Source organism: Ranitomeya imitator, unplaced genomic scaffold (assembly GCF_032444005.1).
Source record: "Ranitomeya imitator isolate aRanImi1 unplaced genomic scaffold, aRanImi1.pri SCAFFOLD_170, whole genome shotgun sequence".
NCBI lineage: Eukaryota > Metazoa > Chordata > Amphibia > Anura > Dendrobatidae > Ranitomeya > Ranitomeya imitator.
In genome coordinates, this window is record NW_027194006.1 from 128,206 (window position 1) to 150,497 (window position 22,292).

Here is a 22,292-nt window from a genome sequence, read left to right on the forward strand (position 1 = left end):
CGATCATCGCTGGGATTCAGCTGATTCTGACTGCTGACACCCGACACTCAGTGCCAGGCGTGGTCCCACACCGCTCCCGCGGTACTTTAACCCCCTAAGTGATGTGATCGAGCTCACAGCAGACCGCCTCTTTGCCTTTAGATCGGAGACCCTGCAACATCTTTGTGGGGTCCTGATCGTTGCCATGGTGACCCAATGTCGTGATGTTCCTCACCATAGATGCCACAGCATCTCAATCAGAATAAGGTCAAGACTTTGACTAGGCGACTCCAAAGTCATAATTTTGTTTTTCTTAAGCCGCTCAGAGGTGGACTTACTGTTGTGTTTTGGATCTTTCATCAGATGTACAGGAGGGCCTCCTGAAAAAATGTTCCCATTATAAGAAAGTCGGTCTCCCATAGTGTTTGCCTATGCATTGAATGCAAGGCCTGCCCTGCCCCAAAGTTACAGGCACCACAATAAGCCTTTGAAATGACGTAGTGGGTGGCCACTTGAAAAGTAAGTTCACATTATTCATTTGGTACTCCCATACTGTTTACTTACGCATTGATTACTCCCATACTGTTTACTTACGCATTGAATGCAAGGCCTGAACTGCACCAAAGTTACACGCACCCCAATAAGCCTTTGAGCCCACTTACTGGATGGCCACAGGAAAACCAAGTTCACATTATTCATTTGGTACTCCCATACTATTTGCTTATGAATTAAATGCAATGCCTGCCCTTCTCCAAATTCACACGCACTCCAATAAGCCTTGGAAGAGACGTAGAGGTGGGCGGGCATCTTAAACACCCTTGCCAAAAACTAAAGTGGCTGTGTTAGGGGTCGATTTCCCGCTTCTGCACAGGGGGAATCTCGAGCCACTTCCGCTGCGGTCTCCCATTCTTGTCCAGCCGCAGTGGAGCCTGCTCAGCAAGGACGTCGGTCCCAGCGTCTTGCTCATTCTCACTCTGTTCTGAGAGTTAGTGCTGCTTCTCCAGTCTCTGCCATTAAAGTCAGTGCTGGTCAGCAGCGAGCGGACTTCTCTGGGACTAAGTCCTTGTCTGCATGTACTGAGCATGCCCAGCGTAAGGTCTCCCGTTGGAGATCGAGGGTCATGTGCTCAGGCTCTGCAGCACATTCCATTGGTCCTCTTGGCAGGTCCTAGAAGGGCAAAAGTGCTGTGGCCACTTCCTGTGCTGCTGTTATATAAACTGCGCATGACCGCACGACCATGCGCTAGTATTGTCTTACAATTGCTTATGTGTGTATGTTGTGAGTGCAAGTCGTCCTTGGAAACCCCTACCCTATTGAATGTCTGTTCGCGGAAGGTGTATGGCTGCTATCTAGCGCCCGACTTAGCCTACAGCACTAAACACACATCACAGCGTCCTGTAGCTGTGCCTGCCAGTACGGCGCCGTGCGCCTGCCTTGCGCTTTCCATACCCGAGTCTGGGTGGTTAGTGGCGTCCGTTAGTGCGGCATCGCTCGCACTCTTGTGCACATAGAATTCTTAAGGTTCTCTACACACCCAGTTGCGGTGTTACGCCAGCAAGGGTCTAATCGGGCTCCAATCCCTTCTGGGGTTAAGTCCGCTGACCACTTGCTCGCGCACTAGTGCGGTACTGCGGTCCTGTGAATTAACAGGATTGCTTTCTTCACGCTGGGTGAGGTTTAACCCACGCGTGTATACTTTAGTGTACCGCCATATTGTCTGCAAATTGCTAGCAGCAGGTTCTCACCTGCACGGTGGACCCCGGACTGCGAACGCACCTTTATCATCTGTCTTGGTGCGTTCCGCCAGTCCTAACAGGCTGTTGCATCACGGAATACGTTCACCCTGGTGTTCTAGTGGTGGAGACTGGAGTCGTGGAGGATGTCCTCCTATGAATCTTTTCCCAATTTAAAGGAGCTGGTCTCCTATACATGGAATGCCCATACACGACAAATCTTTCCCCCTGGGGGTACACATTTTTTTCTTTAAATAAAATATTTTCGGGCATCATAAACACCCTTGCAAAAATCTAGAGTAGCTGTAGAATTACAGAACACGTTCACCCTAGTGTTCTAGTGGTGGTGGTGGATGATGATGATGAGGAGGAGGATAACACCAAATAGCCATAATCAGGTAGCGTATACCAATACGTGGGTGTGAAGAGGTGCATAGGAATACACCTCCCAAAAAAAGACACTGTATTGGAGGTTATGTTCGCGGGTGGAGGCCGGTGCTGGAGGCTCCAATATTCTCTATGTGGAGTGCGGCTCTGCAGGTGGAGGTCGGTGCTGGAGGCTCCATTATTCTCTATGTGGAGTGCGGCTCTGCAGGTGGATGTCGGTGCTGGAGGCTCCATTATTCTCTATGTGGAGTGCGGCTCTGTGGGTGGAGGTCTCTACAATATCAGATCCTCTCAGTGACGATCTTCTACGTAAGAAAATTTTCCTTGTTTACCCATCTAAGATGGATATGGACAGAGACAAGATGGCAGACAAGATATTATACCTCACCCTAGAGATCCTCTTCCGGTTTACTCGTTACACAGTAGTGAAAAAGATCTCTAGTGAGCGCTGTCAGGACCCTGTGTCTGATGGATGGGGAAGACCCCTGAGCCCAATCACAGGGCCTCCACCTCACCCCCTGATACATGAGGACATCAATGACCAGAAGATCCTAGAACTCATCTGCAAGATGATTGAGCTGCTGACTGGAGAGGTTCCTATAAGGTGTCAGGATGTCGCCATCTATTTCTCCATGGAGGAGTGGGAGTATTTAGAAGGACACACAGCTTTGTACAAGAACGCCATAATGGAGGTTCTCCAGCCCCTCACATCGCCAGATCTATCCAGTAAGAGGACAACACCAGAGAGATGTCCTTGTCCTCTTCTTCCACAGGACTGTAAACAAGAAGATCCTAATGTTCCTCAGGATCACCAGAGTGAAGATCTGACCAACATTTATACTACAGAGACATATGTGAGGGGTGATGAGCAGTGTAAAGAGGAGATTCCTTCATATGACTACCCAGCACATGACTGTACCCGGAGATCAGAGGGACAGCTGACATCTTCAATTTTTAAATCGGATGACCTCAAAATCCCACAGGATGCAACTGAATTGAATGCCATGACTTCAGATATACCATCATCCCTTCACAGCAAAGTTCTGTCATCTGATCCTTTGAAAAAGGTCCTGTCTTCTGATTTATTACTGACTACAAAGGAAAATGATAGTCACAAAATGAGCATTAAAGCACAATCTGCTCTTAAAGAAAAGAAGTCATTTTCACATTCAGTATATGGAAATACCATAAACCAAAGAACCCACACAACTGTGGTTAAGCACCAGAGAACCCACACAGGAGAGAAGCCATTTTCCTGTTCTGAATGTGGGAAATGTTTTAAACAAATCGGCTTTGGTTACGCACCACAAAACCCACACAGGGGAGAAGCCGTTTTCATGTTCAGAATGTGGCAAATGTTTTAACGAGAAATCAGTTTTGGTTAAGCACCAAAGAACCCACACAGGGGAGAAGCCTTTTTCCTGTTCAAAATGTGGGAAATGTTTTAACCAGAAATCATATTTGCTTAAGCACCAGAGAATTCACACAGGGGAGAAGCCTTATTCATGTTCAGAATGTGGGAAATGTTTTAACCAGAAATCATATTTGCTTAAGCACCAGAGAATTCACACAGGGGAGAAGCCTTATTCATGTTCAGAATGTGGGAAATGTTTTAACGAGAAATGAAATTTGGTTGTGCACCATAGAGCTCACACAGGGGAGAAGCCTTTTTGCTGTTCAGAATGTGGGAAATGTTTTAACCACAAATATAAACTAGTTACACACCAGAGAACCCACATAGGGGAGGAGCCTTTTTCCTGTTCAGAATGTGGGAAGTGTTTTAACCAGAAACACAAGCTTGTTATACACCAAAGAACCCACACAGGTGAGAACGCTTTTTCCTGTTCAAAATGTGGGAAATGTTTTAACCAGAAATCATATTTGCTTAAGCACCAGAGAATTCACACAGGGGAGAAGCCTTATTCATGTTCAGAATGTGGGAAATGTTTTAACGAGAAATGAAATTTGGTTGTGCACCATAGAGCTCACACAGGGGAGAAGCCTTTTTGCTGTTCAGAATGTGGGAAATGTTTTAACCACAAATATAAACTAGTTACACACCAGAGAACCCACATAGGGGAGGAGCCTTTTTCCTGTTCAGAATGTGGGAAGTGTTTTAACCAGAAACACAAGCTTGTTATACACCAAAGAACCCACACAGGTGAGAACGCTTTTTCCTGTTCAAAATGTGGGAAATGTTTTAACCAGAAATCATATTTGCTTAAGCACCAGAGAATTCACACAGGGGAGAAGCCTTATTCATGTTCAGAATGTGGGAAATGTTTTAACGAGAAATGAAATTTGGTTGTGCACCATAGAGCTCACAAGGGAGAAGCCTTTTTGCTGTTCAGAATGTGGGAAATGTTTTAACCGAAAATCAGATTTGGTTAAGCACCGGAGAATCCACACAGGGGAGGAGTCTTATTCATGTTCATAATGTGGGAAATGTTTTAACGACAAATCAGATTTTGTTGTGCACCATAGAACGCACACAGGGGAGAAGCCTTTTTTCTGTTCAGAATGTGGGAAATGTTTTAACCGAAAATCAGATTTGGTTGTGCACCAGAGAAACCACACAAGGGAGAAGCCTTTTTCCTGTTCAGAATGTGGGAAATGTTTTAACCACAAATCTAAACTAGTTACACACCAGAGAACCCACATAGGGGAGAAGCCTTTTTCCTGTTCAGAATGTGAGAAGTGTTTTAACCAGAAAACAAATTTGTTTAAGCACCAGAGAAGTCACACACAGGGGTGAAGTATTTTTCCTGTACAGAATATGGGAAATATTTTAACCAGAAATTTATTCTTGTTGCGCACCAGAGAACTCACACAGGGGAGAAGCCTTTTTCGTGTTCAGAATGTGGGAAATGTTTTGTGAATAAATCACATCTTCCTTGTCACCAGAGAACTCACACAGGGGAAAAGCCTTTTTCATGTTCAGAATGTGGGAAATGTTTAACCACAAACGTAAACTTGTTGTGCACCAGAGAACTCACACAGGGGAGAGGCCTTTTTCCTGTTCAGCATGTGGGAAATGTTTTACACAGAAGCCAAACTTTGTTAAGCACCAGAGAACTCACACAGTGAAGAAACCCTTTTGCTGTTCAAAATGAGGGAAAAGTTTTAAGCATAAATCAGATTTTGTTATGCACCAGAGAACCACACAGGGGAGAAGCCTTTTTCATGTTCAGAATATGGGAAATGTTTTAAACAGGTATCAGATTTTGATAGTCACAAAAGTATTCACAGACGGGAGAAGCCTATTTCATGTGATTATTCTGGAAAATATTTTACACAGATATTAACTTAACAAACATCAGAGCAGTCACACAGGGGAGAAGCCTTTTCCATGTTCAGAATGTTGGAAATGTTTTAACCAGTAATTGCATTTTCTTAAAGTGGTTGTCCACTATTAAGGCAATCCCTTGTCATTCCTCATGTTTGGCTTTGTTAACCCCTTTCCCACCTTGGACGTATCCATATGTCCCTGTAATCTGGGTCATATTGACATCCCGATGACTTTGCTGTCACACGGCTGTGCAAACGCGATCATCGATGGGATTCAGCTGATTCTGACTGCTGACACCTGACACTCAGTGCCAGGCATGGTCCCACACCGCTCCCGCGGTACTTTAACCCCCTGAGTGATGTGATCGAGCTCACAGCAGACCGCCTCTTTGCCTTTGGATTGGAGACCCTGCAACATCTTTGTGGGGTCCTGATCGTTGCCATGGTGACCCAATGTCGTGATGTTCCTCACCATAGATGCCACAGCATCTCAATCAGAATAAGGTCAAGACTTTGACTAGGCGACTCCAAAGTCATAATTTTGTTTTTCTTAAGCCGCTCAGAGGTGGACTTACTGTTGTGTTTTGGATCTTTCATGAGATGTACAGGAGGGCCTCCTGAAAAAATGTTCCCATTATAAGAAAGTCGGTCTCCCATAGTGTTTGCCTATGCATTGAATGCAAGGCCTGCCCTGCCCCAAAGTTACAGGCACCACAATAAGCCTTTGAAATGACGTAGTGGGTGGCCACTTGAAAAGCAAGTTCACATTATTCATTTGGTACTCCCATACTGTTTACTTATGCATTGATTACTCCCACACTGTTTACTTACACATTGAATGCAAGGCCTGACCTGCACCAAAGTTACACGCACCCCAATAAGCCTTTGAGCCCACTTACTGGATGGCCACAGGAAAACCAAGTTCACATTATTCATTTGGTACTCCCATACTATTTGCTTATGAATTAAATGCAATGCCTGCCCTTCTCCAAATTCACACGCACTCCAATAAGCCTTGGAAGAGACGTAGAGGTGGGCGGGCATCTTAAACACCCTTGCCAAAAACTAGAGTGGCTGTTGCATCACGGAATACGTTCACCCTGGTGTTCTAGTGGTGGAGACTGGAGTCGTGGAGGATGTCCTCCTATGAATCTTTTCCCAATTTAAAGGAGCTGGTCTCCTATACATGGAATGCCCATACACGACAAATTTTTCCCCCTGGGTGTACACATTTTTTTCTTTAAATAAAATATTTTCGGCCATCATAAACACCCTTGCAAAAATCTAGAGTGGCTGTAGAATTACAGAACACGTTCACCCTAGTGTTCTAGTGGTGGTGGATGATGATGATGAGGAGGAGGAGGATAACACCAAATAGCCATAATCAGGCAGCGTATACCAATACATGGGTGTGAAGAGGTGCATAGGAATACACCTCCCAAAAAAAGACACTGTATTGGAGGTTATGTTTCGCTGTGATCATTCGGTGGTGTACTGAAGTCTGGCCCAATCCAGTCAGAGTGTCAACATTTTCAGTTGACAGGCCGATTCGCTTAGCAGTTATAATTTTACCCTTGGCACTAAAAAAAACCCACTCTGACAAAATGCTAGCAGAGCAGGGCAGGCCAGCACCTCCAAGGCGTAGAGAGCCAATTCATGTCACGTGTCCAGCTTGGATGCCCAATAATTGAAAGGCACAGAGGAATTCAGGAGGACGTTGGTACGGTCAGCAAGGTACTCCCTCAGCATGTTTCCAAACATTCAACTCCTTGTGACAGTACCCCGCCCCTCTGTCAGGGTGACAGGAGCGTCTGAGAAAACTCTCCCAGAACTTAGCCAGTGTTCCCCTTCCTCTGCTGAATTGGAGTTGTTTCTCTCGCCTGTACTCCTTGGTTGTCCAACGAACTGTGACGTCTGCCGCCAGTGTTCTCAGATGGTAATTTTTTTTAATAATTCCGCAACAAGGGCCCTCTGGTACTGCACCATTTTAGTAGACCTGTCTGCCTCTGGAAGAAGAGATTGAAAGTTCTCCTTGTAGCGTGGGTCTAGAATTGTCACCAAAAATATTCATAATACATGCCAGACTGTTAATAGGCAAGACTTCCATGTCCTCACCAACAGGACGACTGACCATGTTCAGGACTCAGTCCCGGAGCGCGTCCCGGAGCGCGTCCCGGAGCGCGTCCCGGAGCGCGTCCCGGAGCGCGTCCCGGAGCGCGATTCTGAGGAACTTGTGTATGAGGAGGAGTCAGTGCGTACAGACTGGATTCCTGCAATCCTTGGAGTGGGCAGGACGTGTCCTGCGCCACTCGCACGATCTGTACCCGGCTTAACTTTAACCCAATGGGTAGTGAGGGAAAGGTATCGCCCCTGTCCATGTTGACTGGTCCACGCATCGGTGGTGGTGAGGTGGACCTTGCTACTGACGGCATTCAGTAGCGCGTGATTTATGTGTCCCTCCACATGCTTGTGCAGGGCAGGTACGGCTTGCCTGCTGAAATAAAAGCGGCTGGGCACCTTGTACTAAGGGACTGCCAATGCCATCAAGTCACGGAAGCTGTCAGTCTCCACCAGCCTGAATGAGAGCATTTCCAGTGACAGAAGTTTGGCAATGCCTGCATTCAGAGCCTGTGCTCGGGGGTGGTTTGCCGAGAATGGCCGACTTTTCTCCCATGCCTGTACTACCGATGGCTGTAGACTGGGCTGGGAGTGTGAGGATGACTGGAAATGTGGTGATGTGGGTGGAATTACAGTGGGTCTCTGGACAACAGTGCCAGAGGTTCTTCCATGGCGATCTTGGGAGGAAGCCGAACCAGCTGTGTGTGAGCTGGAGGAAGAGGCAACACGAGCTGAAGAGGTAGTAGCTGCCGCTGTTGGTTGGCCTAGGTATTCAGTGTGTTTTTGTAACTCCACTGTGTGCCTGGTCCGCACATGTTTCCACATATTTGTGGTATTGAGGTTGCTGACACTTTTCCCTCTTTTGACTTTCTGATTACACAGCTTGCATTTGACAAAGCAAATGTCATCTGCAACTGTGTCAAAAAAAGACCAGGCACTGCAAGTCTTAGGAGCGCCCTTTTTGGCTTTTGGAAGAGACAAGCTCCTAACGGTTGCCAAAGTGGAGGCTACAGGCTCCGCAGTCTTCCCCCTCCCTCTCCCTCTTTGGCCCATTCGGGGAATCTCTTCCTCAGAGCTGCTCCGACCACCTTCCTGTACCTCACGCCACGATGGGTCAAGGACCTCATCATCTACACTACCCTCTGCCACCAACTACTCCTCCTGGGTAGTCTCGGCAGCACAGTACGCACCAGAAAGCAGTTTCATCATCAGATGCGTACTGCGCTGTGGTGACCGGAGGCACTGGCCCACCCGCCTCTTCAGAGTCAGAGAGACAAAGCTGTTGGGCATCACTGCACACTGCCTGTTCTTCCATTTCTCCAATGCTGCTTGGCTGGCCTGTTGTTTCCAAGCCAAGAGATTCAGAGAACAGAAGTAGAGACGGCTCCTGTCCTGGGCTCTCTAACTGCCTGGGCTCTCTAACTGCCTGGGCAATTTGGCCGGTGGTGAGGAGACAGATGGCTGCTCTCCAGTGCTCTGTGCCTGAGAGGATGTGGCACTAATTGAAGTCGATGCGTTAGCTGCCATCCATCCGACAACGGCTTCAATTTGATCTTCACGCAGCAGCGGTGTACGGCGCTCTCCTACAAAGCTGCGCATGAAGGACTGTTCCCTGCTGAAACTGGGAGATGATGAGTCACCGGTGCCCAAAGCAGGCACAGAATCACCACGTCCTCTCCCTGCTCCACGCCCACGTGCCTTACTCCCTGCCCTCTTCATCTTGGTTGACAGATAAAGATAAGCAGAAAAGCACTAAGGCCTTAGTGTGCTTATTCCTGAACAGCTCCTCCTAACAGGTATAAGAAACACTAATTTTCTAAAGTGTGGACTAGACTTTATTATAAGTTAATGTGGCCTACACAACTGTTAAGGGGTGTGGTTGGTGAACTTTACTTTTTTTTTTTTTTTTGGGGGGGGGGGCAGATCGGACTACAGAGCGAGTTTCACTCACACGGAGACCGTGCAGACAGCCGTAAACGGCGCTGCAAGGCCCAAAAAACCTCCTCTGTTATCCTATGTAGTGTTTTTCCACAATTTTGCTGGATATGGGTGGAAACCCACTAATAGGAAATTTTTGAAAAAATGTGCAGCAGGCTACACTATTAGCAAAAAAGGACAATTTATTTTACGGTATGAGGCAGTGACGCACCCTGAGCTGAATACAACCGGCTGCGGCTGCACACAGACTACAGAGTGAGCTGCACACACACACACACACAGACCTTGCAGAACGCTGTTAAAACAGCGCTTCAAGGCAAAAGCAAGGTGAACACACAGCGGTTGCTAAATTAGCCTGGGAAAAGCGCAATGAAGCAATCCGCTATCTCAACTGGCCCTCAGTCAGAACACAGTGTCCTGTCCCTAACTGAATTCACAGCAGAGTGAGCGCAAAATGGCGGCAGCGTTTTTTTCATAGTGCATCATGACATCATTTCAGCAGCCAATCACAGCCTTGCCAGTAGTTACATGCCCACCATGCTAAACAGGATGTGCCCACACTTCCAATCATTCCTCATTGGCTGCATGCGTGCAGTTTCAATTCTGGGAACTTCCGATTCAGGTATCCGATATGCGGTAAATATCGAAAATCGGTATCGGAATTCCGATACCGCAAATATCGGCCGATACCCGATACTTGCGGCATCGGAATGCTCAACACTACTCCCTATGCTAAGATCGGTAGAATTAAGATGGCAGTCGGCGTGCACGCCCCTTTATAGCCCCTGTGACGCCGCAGAAAGCAAGCCAGCCAATCACTGTAATGCCCTTCTCTAAGATGGTGGGGACTGAGACCTATGTCATAGTAACATAGTAACATAGTAACATAGTTAGTAAGGCTGAAAAAAGACATTTGTCCATCCAGTTCAGCCTATATTCCATCATAATAAATACCCAGATCTACGTCCTTCTACAGAACCTAATAATTGTATGATACAATATTGTTCTGCTCCAGGAAGACATCCAGGCCTCTCTTGAACCCCTCGACTGAGTTCGCCATCACCACCTCCTCAGGCAAGCAATTCCAGATTCTCACTGCCCTAACAGTAAAGAATCCTCTTCTATGTTGGTGGAAAAACCTTCTCTCCTCCAGACGCAAAGAATGCCCCCTTGTGCCCGTCACCTTCCTTGGTATAAACAGATCCTCAGCGAGATATTTGTATTGTCCCCTTATATACTTATACATGGTTATTAGATCGCCCCTCAGTCGTCTTTTTTCTAGACTAAATAATCCTAATTTCGCTAATCTATCTGGGTATTGTAGTTCTCCCATCCCCTTTATTAATTTTGTTGCCCTCCTTTGTACTCTCTCTAGTTCCATTATATCCTTCCTGAGCACCGGTGCCCAAAACTGGACACAGTACTCCATGTGCGGTCTAACTAGGGATTTGTACAGAGGCAGTATAATGCTCTCATCATGTGTATCCAGACCTCTTTTAATGCACCCCATGATCCTGTTTGCCTTGGCAGCTGCTGCCTGGCACTGGCTGCTCCAGGTAAGTTTATCATTAACTAGGATCCCCAAGTCCTTCTCCCTGTCAGATTTACCCAGTGGTTTCCCGTTCAGTGTGTAATGGTGATATTGATTCCCTCTTCCCATGTGTATAACCTTACATTTATCATTGTTAAACCTCATCTGCCACCTTTCAGCCCAAGTTTCCAACTTATCCAGATCCATCTGTAGCAGAATACTATCTTCTCTTGTATTAACTGCTTTACATAGTTTTGTATCATCTGCAAATATCGATATTTTACTGTGTAAACCTTCTACCAGATCATTAATGAATATGTTGAAGAGAACAGGTCCCAATACTGACCCCTGCGGTACCCCACTGGTCACAGCGACCCAGTTAGAGACTATACCATTTATAACCACCCTCTGCTTTCTATCACTAAGCCAGTTACTAACCCATTTACACACATTTTCCCCCAGACCAAGCATTCTCATTTTGTGTACCAACCTCTTGTGCGGCACGGTATCAAACGCTTTGGAAAAATCGAGATATACCACGTCCAATGACTCACCGTGGTCCAGTCTATAGCTTACCTCTTCATAAAAACTGATTAGATTGGTTTGACAGGAGCGATTTCTCATAAACCCATGCTGATATGGAGTTAAACAGTTATTCTCATTGAGATAATCCAGAATAACATCCCTCAGAAACCCTTCAAATATTTTACCAACAATAGAGGTTAGACTTACTGGCCTATAATTTCCAGGTTCACTTTTAGAGCCCTTTTTGAATATTGGCACCACATTTGCTATGCGCCAATCCTGCGGAACAGACCCTGTCGCTATAGAGTCCCTGAAAATAAGAAATAATGGTTTATCTATTACATTACTTAGTTCTCTTAGTACTCGTGGGTGTATGCCATCCGGACCCGGAGATTTATCTATTTTAATCTTATTTAGCCGGTTTCGCACCTCTTCTTGGGTTAGATTGGTGACCCTTAATATAGGGTTTTCATTGTTTCTTGGGATTTCACCTAGCATTTCATTTTCCACCGTGAATACCGTGGAGAAGAAGGTGTTTAATATGTTAGCTTTTTCCTCGTCATCTACAACCATTCTTTCCTCACTATTTTTTAAGGGGCCTACATTTTCAGTTTTTATTCTTTTACTATTGATATAGTTGAAGAACAGTTTGGGATTAGTTTTACTCTCCTTAGCAATGTGCTTCTCTGTTTCCTTTTTGGCAGCTTTAATTAGTTTTTTAGATAAAGTATTTTTCTCCCTATAGTTTTTTAGAGCTTCAATGGTGCCATCCTGCTTTAGTAGTGCAAATGCTTTCTTTTTACTGTTAATTGCCTGTCTTACTTCTTTGTTTAGCCACATTGGGTTTTTCCTATTTCTAGTCCTTTTATTCCCACAAGGTATAAACCGCTTACACTGCCTATTTAGGATGTTCTTAAACATTTCCCATTTATTATCTGTATTCTCATTTCTGAGGATATTGTCCCAGTCTACCAGATTAAGGGCATCTCTAAGCTGTTCAAACTTTGCCTTCCTAAAGTTCAATGTTTTTGTGACTCCCTGACAAGTCCCCCTAGTGAAAGACAGGTGAAACTGCACAATATTGTGGTCGCTATTTCCTAAATGCCCAACCACCTGCAGATTTGTTATTCTGTCAGGTCTATTAGATAGTATTAGGTCTAAAAGTGCTGCTCCTCTGGTTGGATTCTGCACCAATTGTGAAAGATAATTTTTCTTGGTTATTAGCAGAAACCTGTTGCCTTTATGGGTTTCACAGGTTTCTGTTTCCCAGTTAATATCCGGGTAGTTAAAGTCCCCCATAACCAGGACCTCATTATGGGTTGCAGCTTCATCTATCTGCTTTAGAAGTAGACTTTCCATGCTTTCTGTTATATTTGGGGGTTTGTAACAGACCCCAATGAGAATTTTGTTACCATTTTTCCCTCCATGAATTTCAACCCATATGGACTCGACATCCTCATTCCCTTCGCTAATATCCTCCCTTAAAGTGGACTTTAGACAAGACTTTACATAGAGACAAACCCCTCCTCCTCTCCGATTTTTACGATCCTTTCTAAACAGACTGTAACCCTGTAAGTTAACTGCCCAGTCATAGCTTTCATCTAACCATGTCTCGGTTATTCCCACTATGTCAAAGTTACCTGTAGATATTTCTGCTTCTAGTTCTTCCATCTTGTTTGTCAGGCTTCTGGCGTTTGCGAGCATGCAGTTTAGAGGATTTTGTTTTGTTCCAATCTCCTCACTGTGGATTGTTTTAGAAATGTTCTTACCTCCCTTCTGAGTATGTTTTCCTGGGTCGTCTTTGTTCGAGTCTAATGTTTTTCTTCCCGTCCCCTCTTCTTCTAGTTTAACGCCCTCCTGATGAGTGTAGCGAGTCTTCTGGCGAATGTGTGTTTCCCAGGTTTGTTGAGGTGTAGTCCGTCTCTGGCGAGGAGTCCATCATACCAGTAATTCACACCGTGGTCCAGGAATCCAAATCATCACGCTGCCCACACTCTGCGTCCACCTTCATTGGCTGAGAAATGGCGCTAAACGCGTCATGAAACGCGACTTGAAACGCGACTTGAAACGCGACTTGACGCGAAGATCGCCGACCTCATGGCCGATCCCACACTGGGATCGGGTCGAGTTTCATGAAACGCGACTTTGCCGAAAGTTGGCGACTTATGAAATTGGCCGATCCGTTTCGCTCAACCCTAGTACTAACCACTGAGCCACCGTGCTGCCCATTTTAACACTGTACTATGGAAAAGGTCTGGCAGTGTTCTCCAGTGTCAACAAGCAAATGCAGAAAAAAAGTGTGCTCTGGATTGCTTTTAAATAAAATAATCAGTATTAAGATGCAAAAACAAATTATTCCTGGCCACTGATACATTGGGCTATTTATATACGGTCAATATCTGTAATAGACAGCAGCAGCAGCAGACAGTAATGGAATGGACCGTCTTGCTGTAGGCAATAAAGTATGCCACATACACAAACTGCCTACCTATCACTGATATCTATATACCCCGTAATTAGTCCTTTGAAGGACTGTTGGTTTAGCTGGATTTGTGGATTCAACAATGGTATACCCACATTAACTGATACCCCACCTATTCTGTCTCTATCGCTGCAGCAACTCTTCCTACACTCATGATTCCGGAGCGGAGTCCGACGAGCAGGGCGGCACCAGGTCTGATATAGAGCTGATATAGAGCTGATGATGCTCTGCAGCCAGCCAATCACAGTAATGCCACAACCAACATGGCTGCATCATGACAAAGCTTGGCAGACAATCTCTGCATGTTGATTGGCGCTCTAAAGAGCGCCAAACATGCTGGGCAGGGATCCGAGCTCCCGCCGAATAACCTCGGAAATGCTCAGCGCTCGCGAAGTATCAAGAGCACTGCGATGCTCGGACGAGTACCTAGCATTGCCGAGGATACTCACTGATTATTATTGTCCATTAGACTATTTCCCTAAATCCTGGTTGCATATTAGTATCAATTAAAAATAGAGATACCTGCTGAGTCATTGCTGGGATTGCCTGTCTCTCCCAAACATATGCGGCATCGGGTCCTTTAGCAATGCGACGGTGTCGCACCCACGTATCGATGTGCAGAGTTTCTCGGAAACTGGAATTGTCTGCATTCCAGGTTGGAACACATAGATGCTAACCACGTATGTGCAGGGAGTTAGTGCTTCCGCCTGAGGCCGTAGATGTGTTCCAGTCTGGAACTCATAGCTGCGATCGTCCTTTTACATAGCGGTGAAGAGGAGGGAATCGCCCCAATCAGGAAATCGTGCAGTGTGTCAAATGCTGCGATACGATTTGTGGGTCTGATGTAAGTCCCTGAGTACTGGAGGCTACTGTCAAAATCCCTGTCCCAGACTCCACCAGGTTCACCCAGTGTGCCATCAAGGAAATGCCTTGTTTATGTGTCTATGATTAGGTGGACCTTCCCTGTAACTGCGTTGGCCAGAGAACGGCTGATATTGTGTAATATGTTCTTCTGTAATGCGGGGACCGCCCTTCGGGTAAAATAGTGGCGGCTGGAAGCGATTGCAGTGTGGCTGCCTCTGCCAAAAGGTCACGGAAGGACTCCGTTCCCACAAGTCATAACAGCAACATTTCCAGAGCTAGCAATCTGGCAATGTGGGTGGGTGGATATTTCTGCTTCCTGTTAAACGTCTGGCGCAGGGTCAACTGACTGCTGAGCTGGGACAGTGATCTGGACATGGTTGCTCACTTTGTGTATGTGCAACCACAGGTTGTGTGTGCAGGAGGCATCAGTGCCTGCTTCGACAGCAGATTGGGAAGGCCGTAAGGGAAGTGTTACACCCTCTGACACAGATTTTGTACTCAGGCATTCTTCCCACCTACTGGGGTGCTTGGCTGCCATGTGATTCTGCATGCTGTAGGTGCTCAGGTTGGCAGTGCTATTGCCTCCTTGTCTGCTTGGTATGGCAGATGCTGGAAATTACAGTTGTTTTGTTTAATGGAATTTCAGAAAAAAAAGTGCCATACTGGTGAACAACGCACCCTTGGCCTGTTCTCTAGCCGAGTTGAGGGACTCTGGAACAGTCGACCACGTTCTCTCTGTGGTCAAACCCCTATCTCTTGCCTGTTTTCGAGCAACAGATCCATCCTCTGCACTGCTGTACTGTGGCCTCATCATCCACCACGTCGTCTTCTAATTCATCAATCTGATCCTCCTTCTGAGTTGCGGATTTATACTGACTTGATGGTAACTGTGCGTCATCATTATCCTTCACCTCTTTAGACATGAATTAACGTTCCCCAATTGACTTTCTTCTGGCTGTGGGTGCTCAAATGTTTGTGTATCATTGCAGTCAACTGCCTCATGACCCTCTTTAATGGTGCAGGGTGAGAATAATTAAAAGGAAACGTAAACAGTTCCTCGGAGTGGCCAGCTTTGGGGTCATGCATCCCCTGGTACTCTTGTAGGAAGGAAGACCTGGTCGAGGACTCAGAGGCCCCAGCCTCTTAGCTACTGGTACTGGACTGTGTGGAAGACTTAGTGGTGCTACATGTCAACACACCGGAGCCTAAGTCCAACGTTGGGTAATTATATTCACCGGTAACCCTCAACTTTTAAACACCACTGAAAAATGTAATTCTTGTAAGCACTATTTCCCTGGCCTGTCTGCGGACTTATGATTCAAATTAAAATCTGTCACTTTCCAATTTCACCCCAGGTTTGGGACTTCTTCCAGCATCACCTTGTATCTTTGCATCTCAAGCACTCAGCACTTTTTAAATACTGTTTTTTACCTCATTAATTATGTTGCTCTCCAAGATGTCCAGCATGTTACAACCCCTGGAAAAAATTATGGAATCACCAGCCTTGGAGGATTTTCATTCAGTTTAATTTTAGAGAAAAAAAGCAGGTCACAGCTGCGGCACAAAACTAAAGTTATTTCAAATGGCAACTTTATGGCTTTAAGAAACACTAAAAGAAATCAAGAACAAAAAATGTGGTAGTCAGTAATGGTTACTTTTTTTAACCAAGCATAGGAGAAAAATTATGGAGTCACTCAATTGAGGGAAACATTATGGAATTGCCCTGTAAATTTTCGTTCCCAAAACTAACACCTGCATCAAATTAGATCTGCTCGTTAGCCAATCACCCCTTCACCTCCATTTGTTCCTCAGATCTTGCACCTTCGATAAGTTTGTCTATTATGACCAGTCCTCCCGCGATTGCAGTAATACACCCTCTATGGTCACCTGCTTGTGTGACGACAGTCTTGAACTTAGAAACATTGTTATCCCCTCCGCTTCCTCGTCTTTTTCTGGGACCACCATCTCATCCCGCAGGCTACTCAAAGTCTGCTCCAGCATATATGATGACCGGAATAGTAATGCTGATGATGTCGTCGTCATATTTAACCATCTTATTAGCCATTTTGAATCTGTGCAGAGGTCCTTAATCTGTGCCCACTCTGTAAACTTAATGTGCTCCACGTCCCTACTGCATTGGCCCAGGCTATACGACATGACAAACTGCGCCAGGGCTCGTTGCTTCTTCCACTGTAGCTGCAACATGTGCAGAGTGAAATTCCACCGTATCAGCACATTCCCCCTATCACCCTATTAACTGACATGGACAAAGACCTCTGTATCGATGCAAGCCGATGACTAGAGGGGTGCGAACGGTGGAAATGAGCACACAACTTACATATTTTCTGTAGCAGCTCACTCAGGCCAGGATAGTGGCTGAGAAAACGCTCTACCACCAGGTTGAGGACGAGAGCCATGCAGGGCACGTGTGTGAGCGTAATACCAAAAAGAAAAAAGGAAGGATCTGAGGTAAAGATAATCCCTAAGGAATCATCAGACGGTGCTATAAGATGACATTAAAAGATCCAAATCAAGGAAAAAGGGGTTTTATATTGAAAAAATAATACACATTTTATTGCACATATTACATAACAGACAATTATACAGGTATATAGGTGAAAAAATCAGTTAAAGATATCAGTGTTCAGATGGAAATAGTAACAATATTAGTCATACACCAGATAGAGAAACACGTGTCTACTTTATCCTGATGTCTGCTATTACCCCTCTGTGCCGCTGGGGGCTTTAGACGTTGCCATAGTGATATCTTGAGGCTGGTATACACAGTGCCTCACCATGTATTTAGCATGTCTGCCTCTTATGGCCTGGATGAGCAGCAAGGCTCTCTGCGCAGACGCGCCCCATGTGTGCGCTGCTTTCTCCCTGTGGTGACCACAGGAGGGAGTTCGATAACAGAATTCACAACACTACCCCACAACACTACCCCCCTTGAAGAGGGGTCACCGAACCCTCACCAGAGCCCCCAGGCCGATGAGGATGAGGCAAATGAAAGGCACGAACAAGATCGGCAGCATGAACATCAGAGGCAAAAACCCAGGAATTATCTTCCTGAACATAACCCTTCCACTTGACCAGGTACTGGAGTTTCCGTCTCGAAAAACGAGAATCCAAAATCTTCTCCACCACATACTCCAACTCCCCCTCGACCAACACCGGGGCAGGAGGATCAACGGAGGGAACCATAGGCACCACGTATCTCCGCAACAACGACCTATGGAACACATTATGGATGGCAAAGGAAGCTGGAAGGTCCAAACGAAATGACACAGGATTAAGAACTTCAGAAATCTTATATGGCCCAATGAAACGAGGCTTAAACTTAGGAAAGGAAACCTTCATAGGAACGTGACGAGATGACAACCAAACCAAATCCCCAACACGAAGTCGGGGACCAACATAACGCCGGCGGTTAGCGAAACGTTGAGTCCTTTCCTGTGACAATGTCAAATTGTCCACCACATGAGTCCAAATCTGCTGCAACCTGTCCACCACCGCATCCACACCAGGACCGAAGGCTCTACCTGCCCTGAAGAGAAACGAGGATGGAAACCAGAATTACAGAAAAAAGGAGAAACTAAAGTAGCCGAGCTGGCCCGATTATTAAGGGCGAACTCAGCCAAAGGCAAGAAGGACACCCAATCATCCTGATCAGCAGAAGCAAAGCATCTCAGATATGTCTCCAAAGTCTGATTAGTTCGTTCGGTTTGGCCATTAGTTTGAGGATGGAAAGCCGAAGAAAAAGACAAATCAATGCCCATCTTAGCGCAAAAGGACCGCCAAAACCTCGAAACAAACTGGAAACCTCTGTCCGAGACAATGTTCTCTGGAATGCCATGGAAACGAACCACATGCTGGAAAAACAATGGCACCAAATCAGAGGAGGAAGGCTATTTAGATAAGGGTACCAAATGGACCATCTTAGAGAAGCGATCACAAACCACCCAAGTGACCGACATCTTTTGAGAAACAGTGAGATCAGAAATAAAATCCATGGAATTATGCGTCCAGGGCCTCTTCGGGATCGGCAGGGGCAAAAGCAACCCACTGGCACGAGAACAGCAGGGCTTAGCCCGAGCACAAGTCCCACAGGACTGCACAAAAGAACGCACATCCCGTGACAAAGAAGGCCACCAAAAGGATCTAGCCACCAAATCTCTGGTACCAAAGATTCCAGGATGTCCAGCCAACACAGAACAATGAATCTCAGAGATAACTCTACTAGTCCATCTATCAGGGACAAATAGTTTCTCCGTAGGACAAAGGTCAGGTCTATCAGCCTGAAACTTTTGCAGCACACGCCGCAAATCAGGGGAAATGGCAGACAAAATTACCCCTTCTTTAAGAATACCCGCCGGCTTCGGAACACCTGGAGAGTCAGGCACAAAACTCCTTGACAGGGCGTCAGCCTTCACATTCTTAGATCCCGGAAGGTATGAAACCACAAAATCAAAACGGGAGAAAAAGAGCGACCCTCGAGCCTGTCTAGGATTCAACCGTTAGGCAGACTCGAGATAAGTCAAATTCTTGTGATCCCGATGTTTAGCTCCTTCAAGCCAATGTCGCCACTCCTCGAATGCCCACTTCATGGCCAACAACTCCCGATTGCCCACATCATAATTACGCTCAGCAGGCGAGAATTTTCTAGAAAAGAAGGCACAGGGTTTCATCACCGAGCCATCAGAACTTCTTTGTGACAAAACAGCCCCTGGTCCAATTTCAGAAGCATCAACCTCAACCTGAAAAGGGAGCGAAACATCTGGCTGGCACAACACAGGGGCAGAAGCAAAACGAAGCTTCAACTCCTGAAAAGCCTCTATTGAGATGCATTAATACTTTTGGCCAGCTGTACTGTTATGACCTGGTGGTTAGGAGCACCCAGAATGACCTGATAGTTAAACCTCATACAGGACGAGCTCTGGGATGTGGGAGCTCTGCTGACCGAAAGCCCTAATCCTATCACACACACTAGAAATAGCCGTGGAGCGCTCCTGACGCTACCTAGGCGCCTCGTCACAGCCTAAGATCTAGCTAGCCCTAGAGATAGAAAATAAAGCCTACCTTGCCTCAGAGAAATTCCCCAAAGGTAAAGGAAGCCCCCCACATATATTGACTGTGAGTAAAGATGGAAGTCACAAACGCAGAAATGAAACAGGTTTCAGCAAAGGGAGGCCAGACTTACTAAATAGACAGAGAATAGGAAAGGTAACTTTGCGATCAGCACAAAAACCTACAAAAGACCACGCAGAGTGTGCAAAAAAGACATTCGCACCGACTCACGGTGCGGAGGGGCCACTCTGCATCCCAGAGCTTCCAGCTAGCAAGACAAAATCATGATAACCAGCTGGACAAGAAAACAGTGAACAAATAATGACTATCAGGAACTTAGCTTCTGCAGGAGAAGGCAGGTCACCAGAGAGATCCAGGAGCGAACTGAACCAATGCAAAAACATTGACAGCTGGCATGGAGTAACGATCTGAGAGGAGTTAAATAGAGCAGCCAACCAAAGGATAAACCACGTCACCTGTGTAAGGAACCTCAGAAGCAGCAGCTTCACTCATAGCCACCAGAGGGAGCCCATAGACAGAACTCGCCGAAGTACCATTCACGACCACAGGAGGGAGTTCGACAACAGAATTCACAGCACCCCCTGCCCTTTTTGTATATACCACACCTCCTGACGAAGATGTAGGCTGTGAAAAGCGCGTCGAGGTATATTTTACCATACACTTTTTTTTTTAATGTTTATAATGTTTACTCCTAAAGGCCTGTATATTTGCAGGAACTTAAGAGTTTACCTATAATCAGCCAGCAATGGCCATTTATGGTCAAAGTTATATCTACCATACCATTAGCCAAAGTGCAATAATACTTCACACTAATGCTGCAAAGTGTCACTATGCTTTAGGTTTTCCAGAAACATGTGTCCTAGCTATCACATTACAGGGGAGCTCCGGTAGCTCCATAGGATAGGGGACAACTAACTGATCGGTGTGAGTCCCGCCCCTGACCTGCACCAATCATCAGCACTGAGACCAGACTGATGACAAAGATCGGAGCAGGAGCTGCGAGCTCCGGCTCATCCTGTGATATGCAGCGGGTCTCCCATTATTTTCCATTATTTTCGATGGGTGCATTTCGGGACCAGCACCAATCCGCTAGTTTTCCCCTATCCTATGGATAGGACACAACTTTGATAAAAATATCCTACCACAGAAGTTCCCCTTTGAGGGAACACACACACCAGTTTGAGATGTGAGTTTGACACTGGACAATTGTTTAACTCCCTCTTCTGGACGGAGGTCTTCCTCCTCATCCTCCTCACAAAGTGTCCCCTGCCTACGCCTTTGTGAGGAACCACATGGCGCTGACTGTCCAGAAGCTGATGGAAATGGTGACTCCTCATCCTCCACCTCTTCCACAACATCATCCCTTAGCGCTTGCAGTGTTTGTTGAAGCAGGCAGATAAGGGAGGCAGTCATGCTGACTAATGCATCATCTGCACTTGCCATCCACGTGGAATAATCAAAGGGACGCAAAACCTGGCAGACGTCCTTCATAGTGGCCCACTCTGTGGTTGTGAAGTTTGAACGGCACGGAGTGCGACTTCTTTGCGCCTGATGCAGCTGGTACTCCATTACTGCTTGCTGCTGCTCACACAACCGCTCCAACATATGTAACGTGGAATTCCACCTGGTAGGTAGGTCACATATGATGCGATGTTCCGGAAGGCGGAATCGGCGCTGCAGAGCAGCAATGCGCGATCTTGCCGTGCTGGAACGCCGCAAGTGAGCACACTCTAGGCGGGCCTTGTGCAGCAGTGCAGCAAGATCTGGATAGTCTTTCAGAAAACTCTGCACAACCAAATTGAGCACATGTGCCAGACATGGGATGTGAGTGAGGTTGCCAAGGGCCAAAGCTGCCACCAGATTTCGGCCATTGTCACACACTACCATGCCTGGCTGGAGATTCGCTGGCACAAACCAAACATCGCTCTCCTGCTTAATGGCATTCCAGAGCTCCTGCGCTGTATGGCTTCGATTCCCCAAAGAAACAAATTTCAAGACGGCCTGTTGACGTTTGGCCACGGCTGTGCTCATGTGGGTCGTAACAGGTAAACGTTCACGGGTCCATGTGGAGGTGGACTGTGACGGCTCCTGCAGCGATGATTCTGAGGAACTTGTGTATGAGGAGGAGTCAATGCATACAGACTGGATTCCTGCAATCCTTGGAGTGGGCAGGACACGTCCTGCGCCACTCGCATGATCTGTACCCGGCTCAACAACTTTAACCCAATGGGCAGTGAGGGAAAGGTATCGCCCCTGTCCATGTTGACTGGTCCACGCATCGGTGGTGAGGTGGACCTTGCTACTGACGGGGTTCAGTAGCGCGTGTTTTATGTGTCCCTCCACATGCTTGTACAGGGCA

At 46.4% G+C, this 22,292-nt stretch overlaps 1 pseudogene; it reads left to right on the forward strand.

The window, feature by feature from the left end:
• Positions 1-644: 644 nt before the first annotated feature.
• Positions 645-14,195, forward strand: LOC138654529 (zinc finger protein 585A-like; annotated as a pseudogene).
• Positions 14,196-22,292: the final 8,097 nt, after the last annotated feature.